The sequence below is a fragment of the Mesoplodon bidens genome (genome assembly GCF_964165515.1).
Source record: "Mesoplodon bidens genome assembly, chromosome: 9".
NCBI classification, from domain to species: domain Eukaryota; kingdom Metazoa; phylum Chordata; class Mammalia; order Artiodactyla; family Ziphiidae; genus Mesoplodon; species Mesoplodon bidens.
The window spans coordinates 64,856,494-64,881,063 of NC_138166.1; the positions used below are offsets into that span (position 1 = coordinate 64,856,494).

The window sequence follows — 24,570 nt, forward strand, 5'->3', positions numbered from 1 at the left end:
CATCCCACCTCCTTTCCCATAACTCTTTCCTCACAGTAAGTTTCATTTTTCCCACTTACATTTAGTCACATCTGCTCTGATCTGTAGATGTATTTTGCATTAAACCCTAGACAGATGAACAGAGGCAACACTGTCAACCTGTCCAAGAACACAGCAGTTGTGGAGGGTAGATAAGCAGGTGGTAACAAGAGCATCCAAGTGAATCTGGGCCAAGCCTGGGGACCTACTGAGCTGGCACAGCCCAGAGGCAGTAACGAGAAGGCAACGTGAAGCAGGAGACATCACCTTTACTGTAAGTTCCTAGAGCAGGAACGAGGAGGGTGCTCCTCCTTGGGCATCAAGGGGGAAAGAATTCTCAAAGAAAAAGTAGAAAGCCAAGATTGAAATCCCAGGAAGATCAAATTCCAGCGGTATGTCCAAAGAAGAAGGACCAAAGTCAGTGCGGTAGGGTCAAGAGTTTATCTTGTGGTTCGGCTTTATCGGTATGTGGGTGTATGCAAGTGCCATCAGCTAAGCCGATAGATGCCAAGAGAGGCAGAAAGCAAGAGTGCTGGAGAAAATACGATGGCAGAAGAAGACACCACCGGAGTTGTTGAGGCATGGGTTAGGAAGTAGACAACAAAACTGGCAGAGACTGCTGGGCCTGATCAGGCACCAGGAATGACAGAGAGGCTGGCAGCTGCCGGGCATGACAGACCAGATTGGCCAGTACCATAGCTGAGGCCATGTGGGCTTTGACTCAGGGAGGATGGGACACTTATGAGAAAGTAGAAGAGAGGCAGTAGGTAAGCCAAAGTAGTGAGTGGTCAGGATGAACAGAGACAGGGCAGGCCAGATGGCTCTTACTGTGTGTCCAACTTTCCAGCTGCGATCAAATAACCAAATTAAAATAAGTCCATTTAAGCCAAGGTCAATTTTGATTCTATGCTTTGCTGCTAATACAGGATCATTAACTGTATCAATAATGCCCATGCTAAACCCATTTTGAAATGGGGGCAATCGTATCCTTTATTATTGGTCTGGATATGTTCAACAAAAAAGGAAAGGATGAAGGCAAAACCATGCAACTATTTTTTAAAAACTGATGCACATGAATAAGGTCTAGGGAATCTTGAGGAAATCTAACTGACAATGTTGAGATCTATGTAACTTTATGTTGCAAATTCATTTTCTAGGAATAATTTATTTCAACCGGTCATTTTAATCTTCCACTGAAGTATAAATTTAATTTAATGAAAATAACTACCATTTAAATATCAATACTAATATAATCTTTTTCTTTATACAAGACATAAAAAATTATTTATGTATGTGTACATGTATGTGTCAAGACTGAAAATTAAACATGGGTTCAAGTCTTCGGCTAAGAACAAATAATTGGCAAATTCACAAGTTAGAATTTATAATTCCATTGTGAAGTTGACTAACTTGTTAGTGTAAATAAGATTGTCAGCGTATAAGAAAGGTAATCCTGTCTCAATTGTAGCTATAGAGTGCAAATCTTGTGTCAGTTCACATTTTTGTCAACAGATACTAATGACTTTACTGAAAGCAGAAGGTAATTAGAATGAAAATGGAAGTGTAAATATAACCCTAGTTGAGTAATATGCTCATTGTACTTCCTTATTATGATACTAGCAAATATTCAGTCTTTAAGTTGATCTGTTGTATATTCAACTGTGTCATGGGAGCATAATTTTTTAAATGGTTTGTCCAAAGTTTCTGTCAATCCATCCTAGCAACAGAGCCAAGTGTTAGAGTTATTGCTGCCTGAGTTACAACAGCTGCCCCGGGGAATCTTGTCCAAATAACAAGTTAACTGCTATTCACAGTAATATCTGGTCTTTCCCACCCCCAAACATACACAAAAGATTTTTGTCATTCTTGGCATTGGGCAGTAGCAGTAGCCAGACATGCCAGTAGAACTCTAAACGCACAATGTCCTTCCACCTGTTTTATGCTGTAAGACAGACTTCCAAGTGCGAGGCGGTGTGGAGGGCTGTTTCCTTGAATGGCAGCTGAATGTGCCAGCAGGATCTTTGGCAGCAATGCCCGGGCACTGAAGCTGGGCATTCAGGAGAACTAAATGGAGAAAAGAAACTTGAACACACTGCTTCCTGGAACACTGAGAACCTGAATGGGAAATTAAGAAGTACCAGATTCTCTCTATTCTTGCACCAGCCAAGGTCAGATTTCCAAGCTCCTATTTATTCTAATCTTTCCCCAAAAAAGTGCTATTGCAATTTATGAAAGTAATAAAAATGCTCTTTTTTCCTTTTAGAAAATAGTGTTACTTACTATTGTATTATGCTCTTGCTTGAGAATTTTTTCCCCATCCTGAAGTAACAGCTTCATACCACAAATCAAGCAAAACCCTGGTGGAGAGGTTCAAGGAAGACATGTGACTTTTTCTACAACTCAGAGGGACAGTGAGGGCTAGGTTAGGGCTCTGGATAGACCAGCTTGCTTGTTGACCATCCAGTGCTGTCTTGTTAACAGAAGGCTGGGACTGGATAACCTCATCCACCAGAGGGCAGACAGCAGAAGCAAGAACTACAATCCTGCAGCCTGTGGAACAAAAACCGCATTCACAGAAAGAGAGGCAAGATGAAAAGGCAGAGGGCTATGTACCAGATGAAGGACCAAGATAAAACCCCAGAAAAACAACTAAATGAAGTGGAGATAGGCAACCTTCCAGAAAAAGAATTCAGAATAATTATAGTGAAGATGATCCAGGGCCTCAGAAAAAGAATGGAGGCAAAGATCGGGAAGATGCAATAAATATTTAACAAAGACATAGAAGAATTAAAGAACAAACAAACAGAGATGAACAATACAATAACTGAAATGAAAACTCACTAGAAGGAATCAATAGCAGAATAACTGAGGCAGAAGAACGGATAAGTGACCTGGAAGACAGAATGGTGGAATTCACTGCTGTGGAACAGAATAAAGAAAAAAGAATGAAAATAAACGAAGACAGCCTAAGAGACCTCTGGGACAACATTGAACGCAACAACATTTGCATTATAGGGGTCCCAGAAGGAGAAGAGAGAGAGGAAGGACCCAAGAAAATATTTGAAGAGATTATAGCCAAAAACTTCCCTAATATGGGAAAGGAAATAGCCACCCAAGTCCAGGAAGTGCAGAGACTCCAATATAGGATAAACCCAAGGAGAAACATGCCAAAACACAGAGTAATCAAATTGGCAAAAATTAAAGAGAAAGAAAAATTATTCAAAGCAGCAAGGGAAAAATGACAAATAACATACAAGGGAACTCCCATGAGGTGAACAGCTGATTTCACAGCAGAAACTCTACAAGCCAGAAGGGAGTGGCATGATATACTTAAAGCGATGAAAGGGAAGAACCTACAACCAAGATTACTCTACCCTGCAAGGATCTCATTCAGATTCTATAGAGAAATCAAAAGCTTTACAGACAAGCAAAAGCTGAGAGAATTCAGCACCACCAAACCAGCTCTACAAAAAATGGTAAAGGAACTTCTCTAAGTGGGAAACAGAAGAGAAGAAAAGGACCTACAAAAACAAACCCAAAACAATTAAGAAAATTGTCATAGGAACATACAAATTGATAATTACCTTAAACGTGAATGGATTAAATGCTCCAACCAAAAGACAGAGGCTTGATGAATGGATACAAAAACAAGACTCATATATATGCTGTCTACAAGAGACCCACTTCAGACCTAGGGACACATACAGACTGAAAGTGAGGGGATGGAAAAAGATATGCCATGCAAATGGAAATCAAAAGAAATCTGGAGTAGCAATACTCATATCAGATAAAATAGACTTTAAAATAAAGAATGTTACAAGAGACAAGGAAGGGCACTACATAATGATCAAGGGATCAATCCAAGAAGAAGATATAACAATTATAAATATATATGCACCCAACAAAGGAGCACCTCAGTACATAAGGCAACTGCTAACAGCTATAAAAGAGGAAATTGACAGTAACACAATAATAGTGGGGGACTTTAACACCTCACTTACACCAATGGACAGATCATCCAAACAGAAAATTACTAAGGAAACACAAGCTTTAAATGACACAATAGACCAGATAGGTTTAATTGATATTTATAGGACATTCCATCCAAAAACAGCAGATTACACTTTCTTCTCAAGTGCACATGGAACATTCTCCAGGATAGATCACATCTTGGGTCAAAAATCAAGCCTCAGTAAATTTAAGAAAATTGAAATCATATCAAGCATCTTTTCTGACCACAACGCTATGAGATTAGAAATGAATTACAGGGAAAAAAACGTAAAAAACACAAACACATGGAGGCTAAAAAAAAAAAAAAAAAAAAAACAAGGCTGGGACTAAAGTCTGGCCTCTACCTGCTTGGCAGACAAAAATCTCATCACTCATCAGGACACCTAGACTTAGGCAGGAATAGCTGCCGCAGTAGAGCATTTATTACCAGTAAGGAGGGTAAATCAATAGCAAAAGACCTAGGAGAAGTCACAGGCCTTTGTTAAATGGGTGATATTTTCTTGGTGCCCTCTGGAACCTAGTTTCAAACCTAGAATCCTACCAGTTTAGGAAAATAATAACCACTGTCTAAGGGGGCAGGGGAGAATTTCTTTAGCTATTTTCAGTTTGTCAGGAAGCTTAAAGTAATTGTTTACTCAAAATCAAGCCTCAAGGATGACTTTTAGCTAGGAAAAAAACCCCAAAACTTGACTCCTGGTTTCCTCTTGGGAAGATAAATTCGTTATTATTTAACAAATGTGTTTGCTTATAAACAAATTCTTTCAAAACAGAGATTTTTGTAGGGGAAATCATTTTAAAGGGGTTTTCCGAGAGGAAGAGATTAGGAATCACTGTCCCTGTGAAAATTGTTTAAGGGATGTAATTTTTCAAATTGTTTTCATTAAAAAATTGCAAACAGTAGCTAACTTCCCATTATACTCTGCATCTAATTCAATCAAGGTACTAAAGATTTTAGAGGATTGTTAGAGGACTGGCTGTGGGAAATTCCAGAGCAGCTGCCACCTGCAGAGACTTCCTTTACTGAGTGTCTCAGAGCCCAGATACTGCCTTATTTGCCAGAGCTGCAAGGAAATGGTAGAAATTCAGTAAAAGTAGTTCTTGCTTAAGCCAGGGAGACTTCTCATACAGTTGTGGATCCTTCAAAGACATTTCACTGAAACAGAGTCAGAGCATGCACATAGACTTCCACAGATTCAAGAAATGTAAGCACCGATGTGTATTATTAGTCTTCCTATCATTTCATCAGCAAGAACAAAATCACTTGTTTTCAGCTGGCACAAAAGCACATTTACTTATTAAATCATCAGGCATTGCTCATGTACCTTTCATATGCCGGGCTGTATGCTAAGTGCTAGAGGTATAAAGATGAAAAAGATTCGTGGTGCCATAGTCAGGATTGGCCAAAATTGACCTAGGTTGGTTATTCTGGGTTGTCTGAACAACAAGCCAGCTGGGACCTGGGCTCTTCACCTCTTCCCTGCAGGAGGGGTTGCCCCCAAACCTCTCGAGGGGCCAGTTTCTCCCCTCCATAGAACTCAAGGTCCTCAGGTGGTGGACAGTCGGCTTTGCTAGGTGACTCCAGTTAAGAGCTGGTATCTAACCACAGATTGGATGATAACACAAGAAGTCGGATTATCTCCCTGCTGACTAAGACTTTCTCACTCTTGCTCTATAAGGAGAACAGCAAGGGGGCAAGTTCTCTTCCCTGAAATGTCCACCCATGGTGTGTCCAGCAGAGAACCTTGGCCCATCTTTTCTCTTTTCTTGTTCATTCTTGCTTTGTAAATTTTTCCATTAAAGCCTATGAGATTTCATGGAATTCATCACAAATCCTGTTGCATGACATGTGATGAGCACGAAAGGATCCACCTTCCAACTGCATATGAATCTACAATTACGATTTAGGGATTTGAAGACCAGACCAGGGACAAGGAAAGCCTCTTGCCCTGGTGCCAGGAGAGGGAGAGTCCAGGAGGGAGCAAGAGTCAGAGTGTGTATTGGAAGGTGTGAACATATCTGGTTAGGGTGGAGGGGTACAAAATGTGGTGCAGAGGAGGGGCTTTAACTGCCTCCCCCACTGTAATATCAACCTAAGGAGGCAGGAACTCTGACGTCTTCTCCCATGCCTATCTGTATCCCTAATGCTTAACACTTTGTACATGTAAATTAAAATTTTCTGTCTCTACTCCCAAATTATAAAAACCTAGAAGGGTATATTCTTGCTGGACCATAGCCTCAAGAAGAAAGGAAGGAAGCTGAAGATATCACTCTCATTCTTTCTGTCTGTCATACTCTCCACCTGTGTGGTCCTCTATCAGGACCTAAGCCCTATGGAGACAGTAGCTCACAGAACTCCAGTCCCAGGGCCGCAAATGGTGGTCAAGATTGTACCACCCAGCTCAGGAAAGGCCTTCTTCATCCTTAAGCTTGGATGAGTGTGGAGGGGCTGGGGTTGGAGGGTACAACTATTATTCACTGGTCTAAATCTTACTGCTAAAATTAGACCTGAGTCCAAGCCTGGAGAGCCTGGTGTCCACAGGCCAAAGGTTGTTCTTCCCAGGCTCTGGGCAGTGGAAGCTGAGAGAACTGATTAATGAGCTCATCTAAATTTTAAAAGGTTGGAAGAGAATGTTGTTCCTCTCCACCTCCCCAGCCCACCCCACCCCACCCCGGAACTTTACAAAGGACCTTAACAAACAGCCCCCTCAAAGCTACAGAACCAAATTTTTTTCATAACCAATTTTTTTACAGTCCTCTTCATTCCTCTCCTTCTCTTTGCTCCTTTTCCTCCTTTCTCTTGTTTTTCCATTTCTTCTCTCCCTTTCCCTTCCTCTCTATTTCTTTTTGTCCCTCCCTCTTTTTCTCCTGCTTTCCCAACTCTTCTTCCTCCTCCCTTGTAAAGAATGATACTTTGGAACTGAAAGTATATTTTAATGTTTATTGAAAGCAGTTGTTTCTTTTTCATAGTGTTTTCTGATCCTTCATAGAAAATGATTCTTCTAAGTTGACTTTCATAATAATTACCTGAAGACTAAAGGTTCATATATATGTGAATTTAGTACATTAAAAGGAAAAATATATTTAAAGACTAACATTTAAGCATTCTGGCCTCTATTATTTTTAAATGAGAATTTGACTTGATGCCATTCATATTGGAATTCCTAAAATTACAACCATCATCTATGTTTTACAGGCTTCCCTTATCTATCCAGATATTTCCTGTTCCGTTTTCTTTTTCCCCAGAGACTCATAACAATTTACTTATAGTTAGTTTGAGGTTTTATTGGGGAGGGAGAGGGACAAGAAGGCTTTTTAAACTAACATGAATCTAAACTTTTGAGGAGAGGTGGAGGAAGGCATGAGATATTGGCCCTAACCTAGGCTGGCACATTTAATTTTGCTTAAGTTCACTTTAGAATGTAAATGTCTTCCCACTTAATTAATTTAAAATTAATTTCTCAAATTTGTTTTTCAGAACTCAGTGTGCCCATGTACAATTATGTATGCCACATTTGTGCACAACATCACCATTCTCAAAACCCAAACCCACAAATCTGAGGCCAGCAATTCTAGTTAACCCTCACACAGGACTTCCCACATGCTAGACACTGTGGGAAGCTCTTTAAGTGTATCAACTCATTTAATCCTTCAACAACCTTACAAGGTAAGTGTCTTAGTCTGCTCTGGCTGCCATAACAAAATACCATAGACTGGCTTAAACAACAGACATTTCCTTTTTCACAGTTCTAGAGACTGGAAGTCCAAAGATCAAGGTGCCAGCAGCAAGGTTGGTGTCTGGTGGGAGCTCTCCCCTTAGGTGGCAGACAGCCACCTTCTCACTGTGCTCACATGGCCTTTCCTCTGTGCCTGTGCAGAGAGGGAAAGTGAGCAAGCTTTCTGGTGCCTTTTCTTAAAAGACACTAATCCCCTCCAATCAGGGCCCCACCCTTAGGACTTCATTTAACCTTAATTACGTCCTTAGAGGCCCCATGTCTAAATACAACCACTCTGGGGGTTAGGACTTCAATATGTGAATTGGGGGGGAACACAAACATGCAATCCATAATAGTAGGTAATGTTCTCCCCATTTTTCAGATTAGCAAACAGGTTCAGACAGGTTGAGTAATGTGCCCAAGGTCACAAAGGTAGTAAAAGGTAATACTAGGATCTGAACTTCAGCATCATGCTCTTAACCACTGTGCTGTGCTGTCTCTCATCACCTAGCATGAGTCTTAATATAACACCTAACAACCCATCAACATCATCAACATCTAACAACCCCAACCCCTAGTAGAACTTTAAACCTGTCCTGTAGTGACCAGAGCTTTGCCATGCCTTTTTAAAAAGTTTCCCTGAAGGGAAACAATCACTCACTATTGTCATTATTTTATTAGAAATAGATTTCTGTATTATCAAATTTAGAGAAATAACATGTAGTTACTACAATCTGGTTCTTTAAAATGCTTATACATCTTAGTGAAACATCTTGTGAAAACTTCCTTTGTCTATACTTATACCCTAATGGTTATAAAAATAACCAGTAGTAATATTTAAAAAGCACTATTACTTTTTTTTTTAATTTATTTATGGCTGCGTTGGGTCTTCGTTGCTCTGCGCAGGCTCTCTCTAGTTGCAGTGAGCGGGGGCTACTCTTCATTGCAGTGTGCGGGCTTCTCATTGCAGTGGCTTTTCTTGTTGTAGAGCACGGGCTCTAGGCTCTTGGGCTCAGTAGTTGTGGCTTGCAGGCTCTAGAGCGCAGGCTCAGTAATTATGGCACACGGACTCAGTTGCTCCGCAGCATGTGGGATCTTCCCAGACCAGGGCTCAAACCCGTGTCCCTGCATTGGCAGGCGGATTCTTAACCACTGTGCCACCAGGGAAGTCTCAAAAGGCACTATTACTTTTTAAGAACTTAAAGCTCTTTAATCCAGATTTCTGCACAGGAAACTGGAGCGTTGTAATGTGGTGAGACTACTCTGACAATTCTTACCAGTCAGTGAAGAAACTGTTTTGTACCAACTTACAGAATTTGCTATGTTCAAATCAAATATATATTGAGGGGAATCTGGTTATCTGATTGGCAACAGTCCTAGGATTTTTAATGGAAGTTGGGAAGGAGAAACACAATGCGTTGGATAAAAACAAAGATTCTAATAGAATCCCGACTCCGCTGTGTCCTTGAGCAAGTCACTCAGTTTCACCTTCCTCATTTGTAAAATGAAGCTAATAGTAGCTTTTACCTTACATGAGGATTAAGTGAGAGAATCCATAAATGTAAATTAAATAGTGTCTGGCTCACTAAAAAGTCAATTTTCCCCACGTTATTGAGATATAATGGACATATAACATTGTATAAGTTTACTGTGTACAACACGATTTGATATATGTATATATTGCAAAATGTTTACCACAAGGTTAGTTGACACATCCACCGCCTCACATGGTTACAATTGTGTGTGTGTGTGTGTGTGGTAAGAACTTTAAAAATCTACTCTCTTAGCAACTTTCAAGTATACAATAAAGTATTGTTAACTATAATCACCATGCTGTACATTACATCCCCAGGATGTATTCATCTTATAAATGGAAGTTTGTACCCTTTGACCACCTTCTTCCATTTCTCCTCCACCACCAATCTACTCTGTTTCTATGAGTTTGGTATTTTTTTTTATTCTACATATAAGTGAAATCATACAGTATTTGTCTTTGTCTGACTTATTTCACTTAGTACAATGACCTCAAAAAATGAACTTCTTTTACATTGTAAACTTCTAAAAAGAATGTCTTATACCTTTTTTTTAATTCCCCAAAGCCCCTAGCAGGAGGGGACACAGTGAATGTTAAATGAAGGAATGATAAATGTCTTGAGAGCTTCATGTCCCACGAAGACCATACTCAGTATTACTAGTTTCACCAGGAAATGATGGAAGCCTCCCACTGAGGTAAAGCAGGGTCTTACACAGGCAAGAGCGTTGCTAGACCACAGGCCTTGCTCTTAAATAGCAGCCGCGCACCTCAGCCTCAGGTGAGAATTGAGGAGGAGCTCTTGCTTGGTTTCCATGGTAAACAGGTTCTCACCTGTGTAACTCTTGGGACTTTTTTGACATAAATGTGCACATGTGTTCAGTCTTTTTTGGAAAAGACATTGTGATGTGGGGTATTTATTTTCAGAATCTACTTGAAACTAGTTATTTCAGTTATTAGAGTGAATTAAAACTATTAAGCACTACTAAAATATATTTTGGCCAGCTGAGCCTAATTTTAGATTGTTAGTATGGATACCCATCAGCACAATTATCACCCCCACAGACACTATAGCATCTGTTTGCTTCTATTAATATGGTTGGGAACTTTTGTTTTGTGACTTGGAGAGCAGACCCAAGTGTAGCTGCCGGGACAGCTAAGAACCATGAAGGTTTGAGGGATGGTACAGATTGTCTCCTCCTTAAAACCTTGAACTTGGTTTTGAGCCCCAGGGGTTAGATAGATGAAGGCCAGAAATTGGGAAAACTATTCACAAAAAACGTTTATGATTCTCAGTCCAAAGCACCATAGAATCAGATCCCAGGTGCCAAAGTGGAGCACAGAGCTGGAGGGAAGAGGCCATTTTCCCTGCTTCTCATGAAATCTCACTCTGCTCTGACAACCCAAAGGCTGGCTGGCTTGGCAGCACTGGGAGAGACTGTGGACTTGGCACCATCAGTGCTGCTTTCATGATGGGCAGTGACAGCACTGATGCTTTCCAAGTGGTCCTGCAGGAAGCAGACCTGGTGGAGCCAGTGCAGAAGAGAAAGGACCAGGTGGACCTATGTGGTTACAGCAGCCGATTTGTAAGCATGAAAGACACATCCTGTTGGGGATGCCCAGAAATAGCTGCAGGACACTGAGGTCAAGCTAAGATCCTGTTGTTACCTTTGTAGTTTGGACATCAAAGGAAACATAACCTGATTTTACATAGTTTGGGAGACCTGGACAAGCTGTAACTAAACTGTAACTATAATCAATGGACTACTTTATAAGTGACTTAATTTCACAGAATAATTGGTGGCTTACACTAAAATGAGATTGGTGACTTACAATAAAACAAGGAGATTATAGTCATTTCCAAAATGTTTATAAATTGGAAAGACTGAGACACAGGCAAAAAATCTGAATTAGGTTAAGCAAAAAGAGAAAAATACAGAGCTTAGAAAGAATGAGACTTGCTTCATGAATAGCTTTTTACCACAAGTTCCAGCATTTCATTTCAAGAAGACCTCAGAAGTAGAAATATGGATGGAAGCTGGACTGAGCACTTGTCTTGGGCATTTGCATGCCACTCTACTTAAGATTGAGAAAGTGTCAGTTGTTCCCATTAAAGGATGAGGGGTTGATGGACATGGGTACCTTTGTTACTGCTGCTGACCCCAGGGCATCCTTAGCTTTTGAGCCACTTCCAAACCAGCCTTGTCAACTACTACAGGACACATGGCATTGGCTTCCTCTCCTCCAGGTGGGAGCCACCTGGAGTGCAGACGATGGATCCAGTGCTGTGGGAGGCATGGCTACAGCAGTAGAAGTCTGGTCCCACAGAACCTCCCCACACCTCCCGTTGACTGGCATCCCATTATGGGTTCCAACGAGGAGCACCTTCTAGCAAACTCTGTTGTTAGAACAGCTTCCCTGAGAACAGGAACCAGGGAAGCACTCAGTGGCAGCCCCGCTTCACCATCTCATATTGTCTCATATTTCCCTCCAGCAACTAAGCTTTAACTGCTTATCCTTCAGCTCTTAGCTAGTAAGTCACTTCCTTAGAGAAGCCCTCCCTGACTAGGTTAGGACTTTTGTTGCCCTCTTCTTCATAATTAATTAGTACTGACATAATTGTGTATTTAATTACTGCAGATAACATGAGCAGGGATCATGTTCACTGATGGACCCTCAGTGCCTGGCACATAGTAAATAAAAAATAGTTGTTGCGTGAATGAATGTTAGTGTCACCTGCAAGGCTTTCCCTACATGGCTTAAGGCTGCCCCACTCCTGCTATTTATGTTATTTATGTTATTTATTTATTTTATTTTTGGCTGCGTTGGGTCTTCGTTGCTGCGCGCGGGCTTTTCTTTAGTTGCGGTGAGTGGGGGCTACTCTGCGATGCGGTGCGCGGGCTTCTCATTGCGGTGGCTTCTCTTGTTGTGGAGCATGGGCTGTAGGTGCACGGGCTTCAGTAGTTGCAGCACGTGGGCTCAGTAGTTGTGGCACTTGGGCCCTAGAGCACATGGGCTTCAGTAGTTGTGGCATGGGGGCTAAGTAGTTGCAGCGCAAAGGCTCTAGGGCATGCAGGCTTCAGTAGTTGTGGTGCGCAGGCTTCAGTAGTTGCGGTGCACGGGCTTCAGTAGTTGTGGCGCACGGGCTTAGTTGCTCTGCAGCATGTGGGATCTTCCCGGACCAGGGATCAAACCCGCGTCCCCTGCATTGGCAGGCAGATTCTCAACCACTGCGCCACCAGGGGAGTCCTAATTATTTATTTTTAATATTAGATAAGCAATATGTGAATACATGCTCATTGTAAAAAAAAAAGCTAAATAACACATATACATACATATGAATGTTATGGTCTTATATATGTAAATTATGCCACAGTAAAGCTATTTTTAAAAAGCTATCATTCTCCTTCACAATTCCATACCAACCCAGCCCCATTCCTTTTCCCAGTCATAAAATCACTGTTCACAGTTTCATGTGTAAACTTCCATATCTTTTTCTGTGTGTTTTCATACATACATGTTTCTTCATACATATGTGTAGTTTCATACACATATATTCATATATATATTCATATTTTAATGTATATATGTATGATGTATACATACATCTAGAGCATTTTAGTCAGAGTTGAAAATACTCTTCAGGAGCCATGGTAGCTATTGCAGAGGGAATTTAATCAGGTGATGGAAGAGTTGAGAGGCCAGAGAACAGCAGGAAGCCACTATCAACCCTGGAACTAGAGGGATGAAGGGAGAAGGCATGTTACTGGAGCCCTGATTCTGAGGCCTCTTGGGGGAATCTGAAACCGTGGCAGCACTTCCAGGATAAATCAGGAACCATGGAGAGAGGGTTGTACAGCAGGCTCTGGAGACATGGGCAAGATGCTGCCAGACACCATCTAAAACAGAGGGAAGGGGAGGAAATAACCCGGCTTCTCCCCTCCTCTCATTTTCCACTGTTCCATCACTGGCTCTGTTTGGCGAGGTCTGTAAGGGAGCCTGGGACAAGTAGCTCCCAGGGATGCAAAACCCAAGATTGAGGATGGTAGAAAATAGATCTGAGAGCAAACAGACAAAAGACCAGCATGCATAGCTTAAAATAAAATACATAAATAGCATGATGGTATATGCAGTGTTCTAAATTTATCACATCATTTTTATAGGGATAAAACCTGGATAAAATGAATATTGAGAGCAGGCTTGGTCCACAAAATCAAGGATACAGCAGTAGTGCACAGAGGTAAGCAGCAGAAAGCAGACATGTTACAGGAGAAATGCACTCCCAGCTAAAGGAAAGACCTGTCACAAAACAGCAGCTCCAAGGACAGGTGTGGGTGTGGGTCTTGTTCCGAGGTAACCAGGTCTGACCTGCTCTTCAGAGAGTGGGAAGAGGGCAGGATTATGGGCTGCTTATTGCCCACGAGTAGGCTCAAAGACTCAGATTTCACAGCCCGAAGGGAACTTAGGTCTCCCATCTCAACTCATAACCGCTACAAAATAAGGAACTGAAAAGCAGAGAAGTGAAGTGATAGGCCCAAGCAGCCCAAAGGACCACAGGCCTATTTTTTGTCCTTTTGGGGGTTTTGGGGCATGATGGGGGAGGTGTTGAGGGACAGTTTAGCACCCATGCCTCCTCTTCCTGCTGTGAGTCACTGAGCAGCCCAGCAGAGAAGGTCTGACGAAAAACAAGGGGGCCGCAGAAGCAATTGCTCCAGTATGACCTGCTTTGTAAACAATGCTAGGCACCTAGCATGTCTTATGAAGGAATTCACCAAAAAAAAAAAAAGATCTTTTCCTTAGAAACTCCTCTAGCCTCCAAAGTCTGGTTTTAATTGCTTTGGGCAAAATTTTGGAACTTTCAGTCTGTTCCAGGCCCTGGGCTAGATAGATGAATCTAGATGCAATAATGAATAAGCCATATACTTCTAGGAGTTCTAAGTCTCCTAGGGAATCAGAAGTGGATAAAAATGATTATGATATGATCTGATAAATATAATAATATCTGTAGCACAGAAGAGGAAGTGAATAATTGCTGAGAGAGGGGAGCCCAGGGAGGTAGACAGAGAAGGCTTCACAAAGGTGACATCGGAGACGGTGTAGAAGCAAACATAGGAGCGCTTCAGACCTCCAACTCCAGCTTTAAAATGACAGCAGGAAGTCAGCCTTCCCTGAAACACCACTGTTATTCCTCAAGGACTCAAGAGCAACGGTTCTTGCCCCCACTGACCTCTCGTTCCGTAATGGAAGCCATACACATTCATATACCATTGATGAAAGTAACTGATAGATAAAATGACTCCACTGGCACCATCAGCCAGGACCAGCAGGGTTAGGCTGACCTCCAGAGACTCTGCGCCAAACAGTTGATGCTGCTGCCCACATGTAACTGAATATCCAACAACGCCTTCAGTCAAATGCCTGTAAGGAAGTCCAGCAAAGTTCTGACTTTTCCTACAGTAACACCTTTTTTTTTTTTTTTTTTTTTTGTGGTACGCGGGCTTCTCACTGCTGTGGCCTCTCCCGTTGCGGAGCACAGGCTCCAGATGCGCAGGCTCAGCGGCCATGGCGCACGGACCCAGCCGCTCCGCGGCATGTGGGATCTTCCCAAACCGGGGCACGAACCCGTGTCCCCTGCATCGGCAGGCGGACTCTCAACCACTGCGCCACCAGGGAAGCCCCAGTAACACCTTTTATACGTTTCTGAAAATATCTAATAGCCACTTACTACCATAAAAGATTTTTTTCACTATTTTGGTACCTCTGCCTTGCTGGTGCCCAAACATGGGTCTGGCCTGCCTGCGGGAGATCCTGCCTGCGGAGGCAGCCCTCTTCCGCTCCGAGACAGCCCAGGTGAGGCTGGCGTCAGCAAGTCCACATCTCTGTTCTCAACCAAGTGGACATAAAGCTGTTCGTTCAATTCCTCACATAGCACATGCGTTATGATTTAGTTCTTCATCCCTTTCTGTCATTAAATACGCACTTGCAACTCAGGAAGGCCATCTGAAGGCCCAGTGGTCTGGTTAACCAGAAAGAAAGACTGATGTGAGAGGCGATTAGCAGCTCTTAGCAGTTCACAGCTGTAGGAAGACTGTGTTACAGTGAAGCATTTATAAGCACAGGCTTTTGAAACAGACATGGCTGGGTTCAACACCTGCTCTTTCACTTCACCATGTGATCTTGGGCAGGTTACTTTACACTGGCAAGCCCAAGTTTTATCTTCTATAAAATGTGCTTAAAAATAGCACCTGCCTCATGAGGTCATTCTTTCAACAAATATTTAATATGCTCCTACTCTGTGCCAGGCACTATGCTTGAAGAGGGAGATTCAGCAGTGAACAAACAAAAATCCCTGCCCTAGAGCTTACACTCTAGTGGAAGAAGACAGCCAACACAAATAAATAAATAGATTATATATTATGTTAGAAAGGAAAGGGGCATTGGGAGGGTTGTCGTCTTTGATGGAGTGACCAGAAGAGCCTGAGTGGGGAGGGGACTCGGTGGATGCAGGAGAGCAGCAGGTGGACATTTGAGGGGCAGCCTTCCAGCCAAAGGGAACAGCTGAGCAGAGGCCCTGAGGCCGGAGCAGGCCTAGCATTTTTTTTTTTTTTAACATTTTTATTGGAGGCCTAGCATATTTGAGGAGCAGTGAGTCCGGCTGGAACCAACTGAGGGTGGGGACAGAGGACGGAAGTGAGGTCAGAAAGTACGAGAGCAGAGGAGTGGCATGTGCTGACTCATATTTGAAGAGGATCACTGGGCTACTGGGGTGAGAAGGACTTAGGAGGGCAGGGGTGGAAGCTGGGAAACCAGCTAGGAAACTCTTGCAGTGAGCCAGGAGGCAGATGAGCATGCTCCATCCTCACCTTGGCGCCTGACCCCAACCAACTCTGGATAAGGATATGATTCCACACACACACATCTGGCAAGGGAAGAGCTCCGCTTTGTCCTCTTTTCTGCATCTTTCTCAGCCAGTCCCTAGTGCCCTCATCATCATCTTCCTTAATCATTCTGCTCTCAGGCTTCTTCCCCTTGTCTTCTCTCTCTCCCTCCTCCTCACTCTGCTGTCTGCCTTTTTTCACGCTTATGAATGGTCTGTTTTTCCAGGGCACAATTTGGGGGGCATTGTTCTGGGTCTTGGGGAGAGAGCAGTGTGCCTCTTGGCCTGTGGGTTCCATGGGGCACATGAGAAGGATAAGGGAACAAAGATGAGGTGATAGGCACTTAAGGTGCCCAAAGAGACAGCTCTGCCATGAAGGTTATACCAGTGCCACAGGCAGAGCTTTTGTTGCCTGGTCAGAGTTCAGCCAGGAAAAAAGAAGCTTCTGAGTGTTTTAGGTAACTCCTAAAATGCCGATAATTCAGGGAGTTAGAGGCTGACACCACCATTGGATAGACCAAGAGCGCAAAGATCAAAAGGCCATTTTTAGGAAATCAGGAAGTAGGGGATTCTAGAGAAACCACCACCAATAACCTCATAGCCTTCAGCACCAAAGCAAGTGATTCTCAGAAGGAACTTCATTGATACTAGCCACCAACTTGGTGTCACAATACTAGGTAGGTCGTCACCGTGGGCAGGAGGGGTTTTCCCAGAAGCCATTTCGATGGTAGGACTAATAGCCTTTACTTAACTATACATAGAATTGTCTGAAAATTACATATCCCACTAAAGCCAAGCTCAATGTGTCCCCAGCTCAACTTCCTCTTAGTCAGAGCCTCAGGATGCCCATGGCTACTCTAATCCCCCCGATAAGGTGACAGAAGGAAAGTCAGAGTGGATAGAGACAGGGCCTTTAATTGTGATTTAAAATATCTTATTTTTGCTAATTTTATAAAAACATATGACCCTGTGCACATGTTGCTAAGGATCCTCCCAGGGCCCTGGAAGGTGTGCCACAAGTGACACTCCCAAAGCTTCAGCTTCTCGTGGAAAATCTGCCTCAGCCTAGAACAGAAGAAACTTACCTTCACTGGCCAGAGAGCTGACCATAGGAAGGGGCTTCAGACCAGTGTGAACGATTTCCTTGGGTGTTGTTTGTAGCAGTAATGTTTTATTCAGCTTGAGAGTTGCTAAAACACTACTAGATATTTATTAAATTAATTCAAATTTGAATTAGTAGATAATGAGCCACTTTATGTAGCCTTTATACTCAGACCTCTGAATCACTCCCTTTTTGTCTACAGGCCCCTAGCTTGCCCATTCAACAAAAATTTATAGAGGGCATCCTCTGTGCAGGCGCTGTGCTAAGCTCACCATGATGAGGAAAGTAAACATGAGGCCCCTGCCTTTATGAGGCCCTCAGGGGAAGAGACAAATAATCAAATAATCATCCAAGTCTCTAATTACAGGACTAAAGAGGAAACGTTCAGGGTCCTACTGAGAGTGTAGGTTGAGGAAGCCTCATCTAGTGGAGGTGACAGGAAAGACTGAAGGATTCCTTCTTTCAACAGTTATTTTCCAGTGCCTACTCTTTGCACACACAGTGCTAGGGTCCAGGATAATGGTGAGCAAAAACTGCGGCATCCCTGCCCCCCTAGAGCTCTCTCCTGGAGGAGGCATTTTTACAGAATCAGATTGCATCTATCTGTAAATGACCACCTGATGATGGCCTCCATGAAGGGGTGATGCAGGTGAATATGTGGGCATGTGCGCTGAGGGTTGGTGCAGTAGGACAGGCTTTTTGAAGGGGCCACAGTGCACTGAGAACCAGAGGCAGAGTTAACTGATGGGTGAGAAGGTGGAAGGGCTTAAGGACAGTCTTCTAGGCAAAAGGAAGTGCAGGAGAAAAGGCCCAGGGACAGGAGGACATAGGGAAAGAAAAGGACAAAAGAGGCCAGCATGGCTAGGGCACCTCCAGGGGAGGGCAGGAGAGAGTATGCCTACATGTGGCTGGAAAGACAGGAACAGACCCATGTGCCTAACACAGCTGGGAGCCAACAACAAAATAAATAAACAAATAAAACCAAACAAAAACAAACATGTAGATACAGAGAACAGAGCAGAAGGGAAGAGGGGAAAGGGTGAGGGAAGATGAAATAGTTAAAGGGGATCAATGTATGGTGACAGATGGAAACTAAATCTTCAGTGGTGAGCACACTGTGGTGTATACAGAAGTAGAAAAATAATGTTGTACATGTGAAACTTATATAATGATATAAACCAATGTTACCTCAATAAAAATTTTTTTTAACCTTAGAAATAAATAATGAATTAATAAATTGATCAGAAGAGGGGGCTTCCCTGATGGCGCAGTGGCTAACAATCCGCCTGCCAATGCAGGGGACACGGGGTCGAGCCCTGGTCCGGGAAGGTCCCACATGCCGCGGAGCAACTAAGCCCGTGCACCACAACTACTGAGCCTGCACTCTGGAGCCCGTGAGCCACAGCTACTGAAGCCTGAGCGCCTAGAGCCTGTGCTCAGCAACAACAGAAGCCACCGCAGTGAGAAGCCTGTGCACCACAACGAAGAGTAGCCCCCGCTCGCTGCAACTAGAGAAAGCCTGCACACAGCAATGAAGACCCAATGCAGCCAAAACAAAATAAAAAAATGTTTTAATTAATTAAATTAATTTTTAAAAATTAAACAGAAGATTCTGAGGAATGGAGAGACATGGCCCAATTGGCACTTACAAGGATCTCTCTGGCTGCAGCGAGAATATTGGATTACGAGGGATGCTTTGGCAGTAGCTGCATCTTAATTACGTCCCCCTTTCTCACTTTCCTTTCCGGTAGCAGCGGAGATTTAAATAAATGCATGCCTGATACGCAGTTAAAAGCTCCCCAACAATGAAGGGCTGTGTAGCCAGGAGAAGAGTACACTGCCTTCAGTCAGGCACATTAGATCTCCCCTCCACCTCCAGTCGGCTGGTGGCACTGGACAAGTCACTCACCCTGTCTGAAACCCACTCTCCACCTAGTCTATAAAGTGGAAGAACAATGCCTACTCCACCAAGTTGCATGAGTAATAGAAAAAGTATCTACAAATTACCTGGCATTTGGCAGAACTCAGGACATACCAGCTGTTATTAGAAGTAACTGCAAGATGGTCAAGCTAGTCAGAGGAAGATTTCTAACCAAAAGTTATACTAGTGAAAGCCCTGGGAATAGATTACAATCTCTCCTGTTGAAAATATATAAATATATGCAATATTATACATTTACTTAAATACTACATTTTTAATAGAGGGCTGCCTAATAAAATCTTCCTAATACTGGTGTGTTAAAACAAGTCTATATTACTTATGCAGTTAAAATATATGTCTATACAGTAAAGTTTAAAAGCTTCTCAGTAAATTATATCGTATATGAATTGACTTATCTCTGGTCTTTTCCTGTATGCAGTTGTTTTCTAGAGAAACTGAACTCATTTGTTAGCCTGTCCATACCCCAGACTGAACAACATTAGCTTCTCAAGAAAGATTTTTTTTTTTTTTTTTGTGGTACGCGGGCCTCTCACTGTTGTGGCCTCTTCCGTTGCGGAGCACAGGCTCCGGACGCACAGACTCAGCGGCCATGGCTCATGGGCCCAGCCGCTCCACGGCATGTGGGATCTTCCCGGACCAGGGCACGAACCCGTGTCCCCTGCATCGGCAGCCGGACTCTCAATCACTGCGCCACCAGGGAAGCCCCAAGAAAGATTTTATTTATCTGTTTCTCCAGAGCCTACTAGAGAGCCTAGCACTCAGTAGTAGATGCTCAGTAAATACTTGCAGAATGGAAAAATAAAGAAAGAATTAATAAATTTAACTTATGAGTCTGGCACCAATATCTTATGAACGAAAATCAAGATACATTTGTCTGGTCTACACAATATGAGTGTCTTAGAGAAAACTTGGCATGGAATATTTGATATCCAGACTGTCCTGGAAATTTCAGGATGTATTATGTGATCAGATATACCTCAAATAGCTGCATCTGTTTTAACTGAGCTACAACAAGTAGCTATAACAAGTTCTACTGTGAGCCTGTGTTTTACTTATTTTTCAGCATAAAAATTGTTCCAAGTCCTTTGTTCATAGTAGAAGGAACAATCTAGAAGATTTTAAAGGATGTCTGTTTAACCATTAACACAAGGACTCAGGATCTGCTTTTCTCTTACCTTGCTCACTATAATTAATTAGTTGCCCTGATCAGAACATTTCTGTCACACGCACACACGAAAAAAGCAAGTGAAACAGCGATACATTTGGTTTGCTAAGCACAGCTGAAGCTAGCTCAACAAAATGTCAATTCAAAAGAGGGAAATAAAATATGCAGCAAAGCAGGGAGGCAGGGAACAAAGAATCCAGTGTAACAATTAACAGGAGAGCTAAACCAACATTCAGAACACCATCTGGAAGGTAAAAAGCCTCAAGTGTCTAGAAAAGAGATAAACTGGAGGGGAAATGCTGAGAGGACCTGGAAGGACCAATTTAAATCAATGAAGAAATTTAGGACTTTGTTTTAAAGGAGTATTTTTTAAAGCCAGGTTTATTGAAGTATAATTTGTATACAATAAAATTCACCCTCTTAGCGTATAGTTCTGTGAGTTTTAAACATCACGTACAGTTGTGTAGTTACCATCACAATCAAGATATAGAACCGTTTCCCCTTTTTAATCGACTGCTGCTTCACCCTTAGCTCCTAGCAACCACTATCCTGTGTTCTGTCCCTCTAGTTGTACCTGCTTTAAAGGAGTTTAATAACAGAACTTAAAATGGGGAGGAAAAGGGAACTGAGACATTTTTTTCCCTACACCCACTCACTTTCTATACCCTGCAATAGGTGAACTTATATTTATTTAGTATCTATTATTTGTCAAAGATTTTACATACATCATCTTTCACTTTTACAGCTTGTCCATGAAGGAAGTTATCCCCATTTCCCAGATGGGAGGTTAGAGTCAAAGTGGTGCCAAGCTGGAAAAAAAAAAGAGGTGCCAAGCTAGTAAGAGGCAGGGCCAAGATTCAAAGTCAAAGTTGACCAAAAAATGACACCACGGCTTATCTCTGGGTGTTAGATTATAGCTGATTTGAACTTTCTTCTTTGCACATTGTTTGTATTATCAAAGTTTTCAACAATGAGCTTATATTATTTATTATTTTCGTAACCAGTACATATACTTTCATAAGTGTATGTGTGTGTGTGTGTGTGTATATATATATATATATACACATACACACACACACACATATATATACACACACGTACTATATAAATGCATACAGGGTCTGATTCTCTTTGCTGAGCAAAAAGGGGAAAGGTAGGAAAAACAGTTTAAAAGAGGGTAAATGAAAGTCTCCACTTAACAACTGGCACTCAGAACTGAGAACCCAGAATCAAATTTACCAAAAGAACCAGAGCACAGATTTGCTCTGTCTCTAGATCTTATCAGAGTCTAACTTCTCTACCTTTAAAAAGTTCTGTAGAACAAACGGTCTCCCAAAGTGCTGAAGATAAGCCCTGGAGGCCTGTAAAAACCCGTTAGGCTACTCAGACCCAAAAGACAATCCTCCTAAGCATTTTGCTGCTTCATCTCCACAAGACCCGGTAGGAACAAGCTAACCAACCATCCTGGTCAAGTGAATGCACAGCAGCATTTCACCGCTCCTGGAGAGGCAGGAAAGTGAATAACTTAAGGCCAAGGCTAAAGGAAACACAGAGCACCTTTTATTGTGGGGGAGGGGAATTATATTTTAATATGTCTATGTTGGGAGAATATTACCCATCACAGCACTGCAAGGAGACTCATGAGGGCATTCTCTGGCCTTTAGGCAGAATCCAGTTATTGCTTGTTTCAAAAATATTTGAGGGATCTTACAAAAACATAAAGTACAAGATTTTTTTAAAAATAGATTGGATACTGGAAGTAGGTACCCAAATGGAAAAACAATGGACCTTGACCCCCTACCTCACCTGATACACAGTTAATTCAAGAGGGAGTCACAGACCTAAATGTAAAAGTGAAAACTCTAAAGCTTCTGGAAAAAGAGGAGAATATCTTCACAACTTGGAATAGCAAAGTTTTCTTAGACAGGATAAGCAATAACCATTTAAAAATTGATAAATTAAATTATACCAAGATTTTGAACTTTTGTTCATAAAAAGTGTTAATGAAATGCAAAAGAAATATATCATAGACTAATATAAAATATTTGCAAGACATATATCTGACAAAGAATTAGTATCTAAAATATGTAAAGAACTCCTACACCTCAAAAATTTGAAAAACCGAACAACTCAATTTGGATTGACTTAAATAGACACGTCACAATGGAAGATACATTAATGGCCTATAAGCCATTTAAAAGATACTCAGTATCATTAATTATCAGGGAAATACAAGTTAAAGCCACAGTGAGATATTACTACTTGCATGAATAGCTAAAATAAATAATAATTTGAAAAAAGCAGACTGACAATACTAAATGTTGGGAGAACATAGAACAACCTGAACTCTCATACAGTGGTGTTGGTATAATCACTTTGGGAGAAGGACTGACAGTTTCCTATGAAATTAAACATGCATCTACCCTATGACCCAGCAATTCCACTCCTAGGTATGTAGCCAACAATTGTGAAAGCATTTCCCCAAAGAGACTTAAAAACATTCACAGCAGCTATAATTGTTAAGCAAACTGAGGTGTATTCATACAATGGAATACAAATCAGCAGTATAAAGAAACAAATTCTGGAACTCATAATAATGTGGATGAACCTTTAAACATTATGCTGAGTGAAAAAAAGATTTATGTAAGAGTACTTACTGTGTTATTCCATTTATATGAATTTCTAAAACAGGTAAAACTAATCTACGGTGGAAAAAAAAATCAGAACAGCATTTGCCTCTGAAGTTGTGAGGATGAAAGAAGAAACATGAGGGAATTTGCTGGACTGATGGGAATATTCTGTATCTTGATCAGGATTTGTGTTACACAAATGTATCCACTTGTCAAAAACCACTGAATGGTATACTTGAGGTATGTGCACTTTGTTGTATGTAAATTTTACCTCACTGAAAAAAAACCCAAAAAACTATAACCAAATATTGAACTTTGGTTAATGCTATGCATACTAAAATGTATAGAGGTAAAGTGTATAGATGTTTGTAATTTACTTTGAAACACATCAAAGAGTAATTGAAAAGGGGAATGGATATACGGAAAGACATGTGATAAAGCAAGTACAGTAAAAGGTTAATCATGGATCCAGATGGTGGGTATATGGGTGTTAACCATAAAATTCTTTCATCTTTTCTAGATATTCAAAAAAAAAGAAATGTTGGAAAAAATAAGTTAGAATTAGGAGAAAAGAAAAATAAAGGTCAGCAAAAAAGATGAAACTGAAGTTAGAACCTTATAAAGAAGTACATATCTATCTTAGAGTTTCCTAAGAGCCAAAGCAAAAGGGGAGAGGAGGTGATGTGCAGCAGAGGAAGAGGAAGAGTCATAAGGGAAGGAGGAGAAGAGAGAGAGATCTCAGTTACATAATTAGCAATGCCGATATGATTGAAAAAAATTGTTCTAGTAAAGCACCATTTTCCTGATACAGACAAGTTTTCTTGAAGAAGGCACTGTGCAATGTGTACATGTGGTTCTATTAATTAGCATAAGGACTTGGAACAGAGACTTTATTTTTTTTTTAATTGAGTTTTGAACTTCATTTATTTTTATTTATTTTTGGCTGTGTTGGGTCTTCATTGCTATGCGCGGGCTTTCTCTAGTTGCGGCGAGTGGGGGCTACTCTTCGTAGCGGTGCGCAGGCTTCTCATTGCAGTGGCTTCTCTTGTTGCAGAGCACGGGCTCTAGCCATGCGGGCTTCAGCAATTGTGGCACGTGGGCTTCAGTAGTTGTGGCTCAAGGGCTCTAGAGCGCAGGCTCAGTAGTTGTGGCGCATGGGCTCAGTTGCTCCGTGGCATGTGGGGTCTTCCCAGACCAGAGCTTGAACCCTTGTCCCCTGCATTGGCAGGTGGATTCTTAACCACTGCACCACCAGGGAAGTCCTGAGACTTTACTTCTCAAACAAGCAAAAACTTCATTCGTCTCTCATATAATAGTCTACAGGTAGTGCTCTGGGCCAGTATGGCTGCATTGTTCAAGGGAAAATAGGTGATTGGAGCTCCAAAATTCTACAACATAGAAAAAGTCTGCAATTATCTTATCCAAGAAAAAAATTGAGTACAAAGATAGATTCTTGAAAATCTCTAAGAAATATTCTATCACTTACCTTATTAATGTACTCCAGTGTATCTTGCTGAATCCATTCCTCTCTGAACCATACGCTACATACTAGAGCATATGTAGCTACATACTAGAATGACA

General features: G+C 41.8%; 1 long non-coding RNA gene across 1 annotated transcript in view; it reads left to right on the plus strand.

Annotated features, from left to right (window-relative positions):
• The window catches only part of LOC308622466, a 45,625-nt gene extending 21,338 nt beyond the window's left edge, over positions 1-24,287 (plus strand). Inside the window, exon 3 of the long non-coding RNA XR_014016641.1 lies at positions 23,051-24,287. This is a non-coding gene — a long non-coding RNA (uncharacterized lncRNA). The remainder of the gene's footprint in view (positions 1-23,050) is intronic.
• Positions 24,288-24,570: the final 283 nt, after the last annotated feature.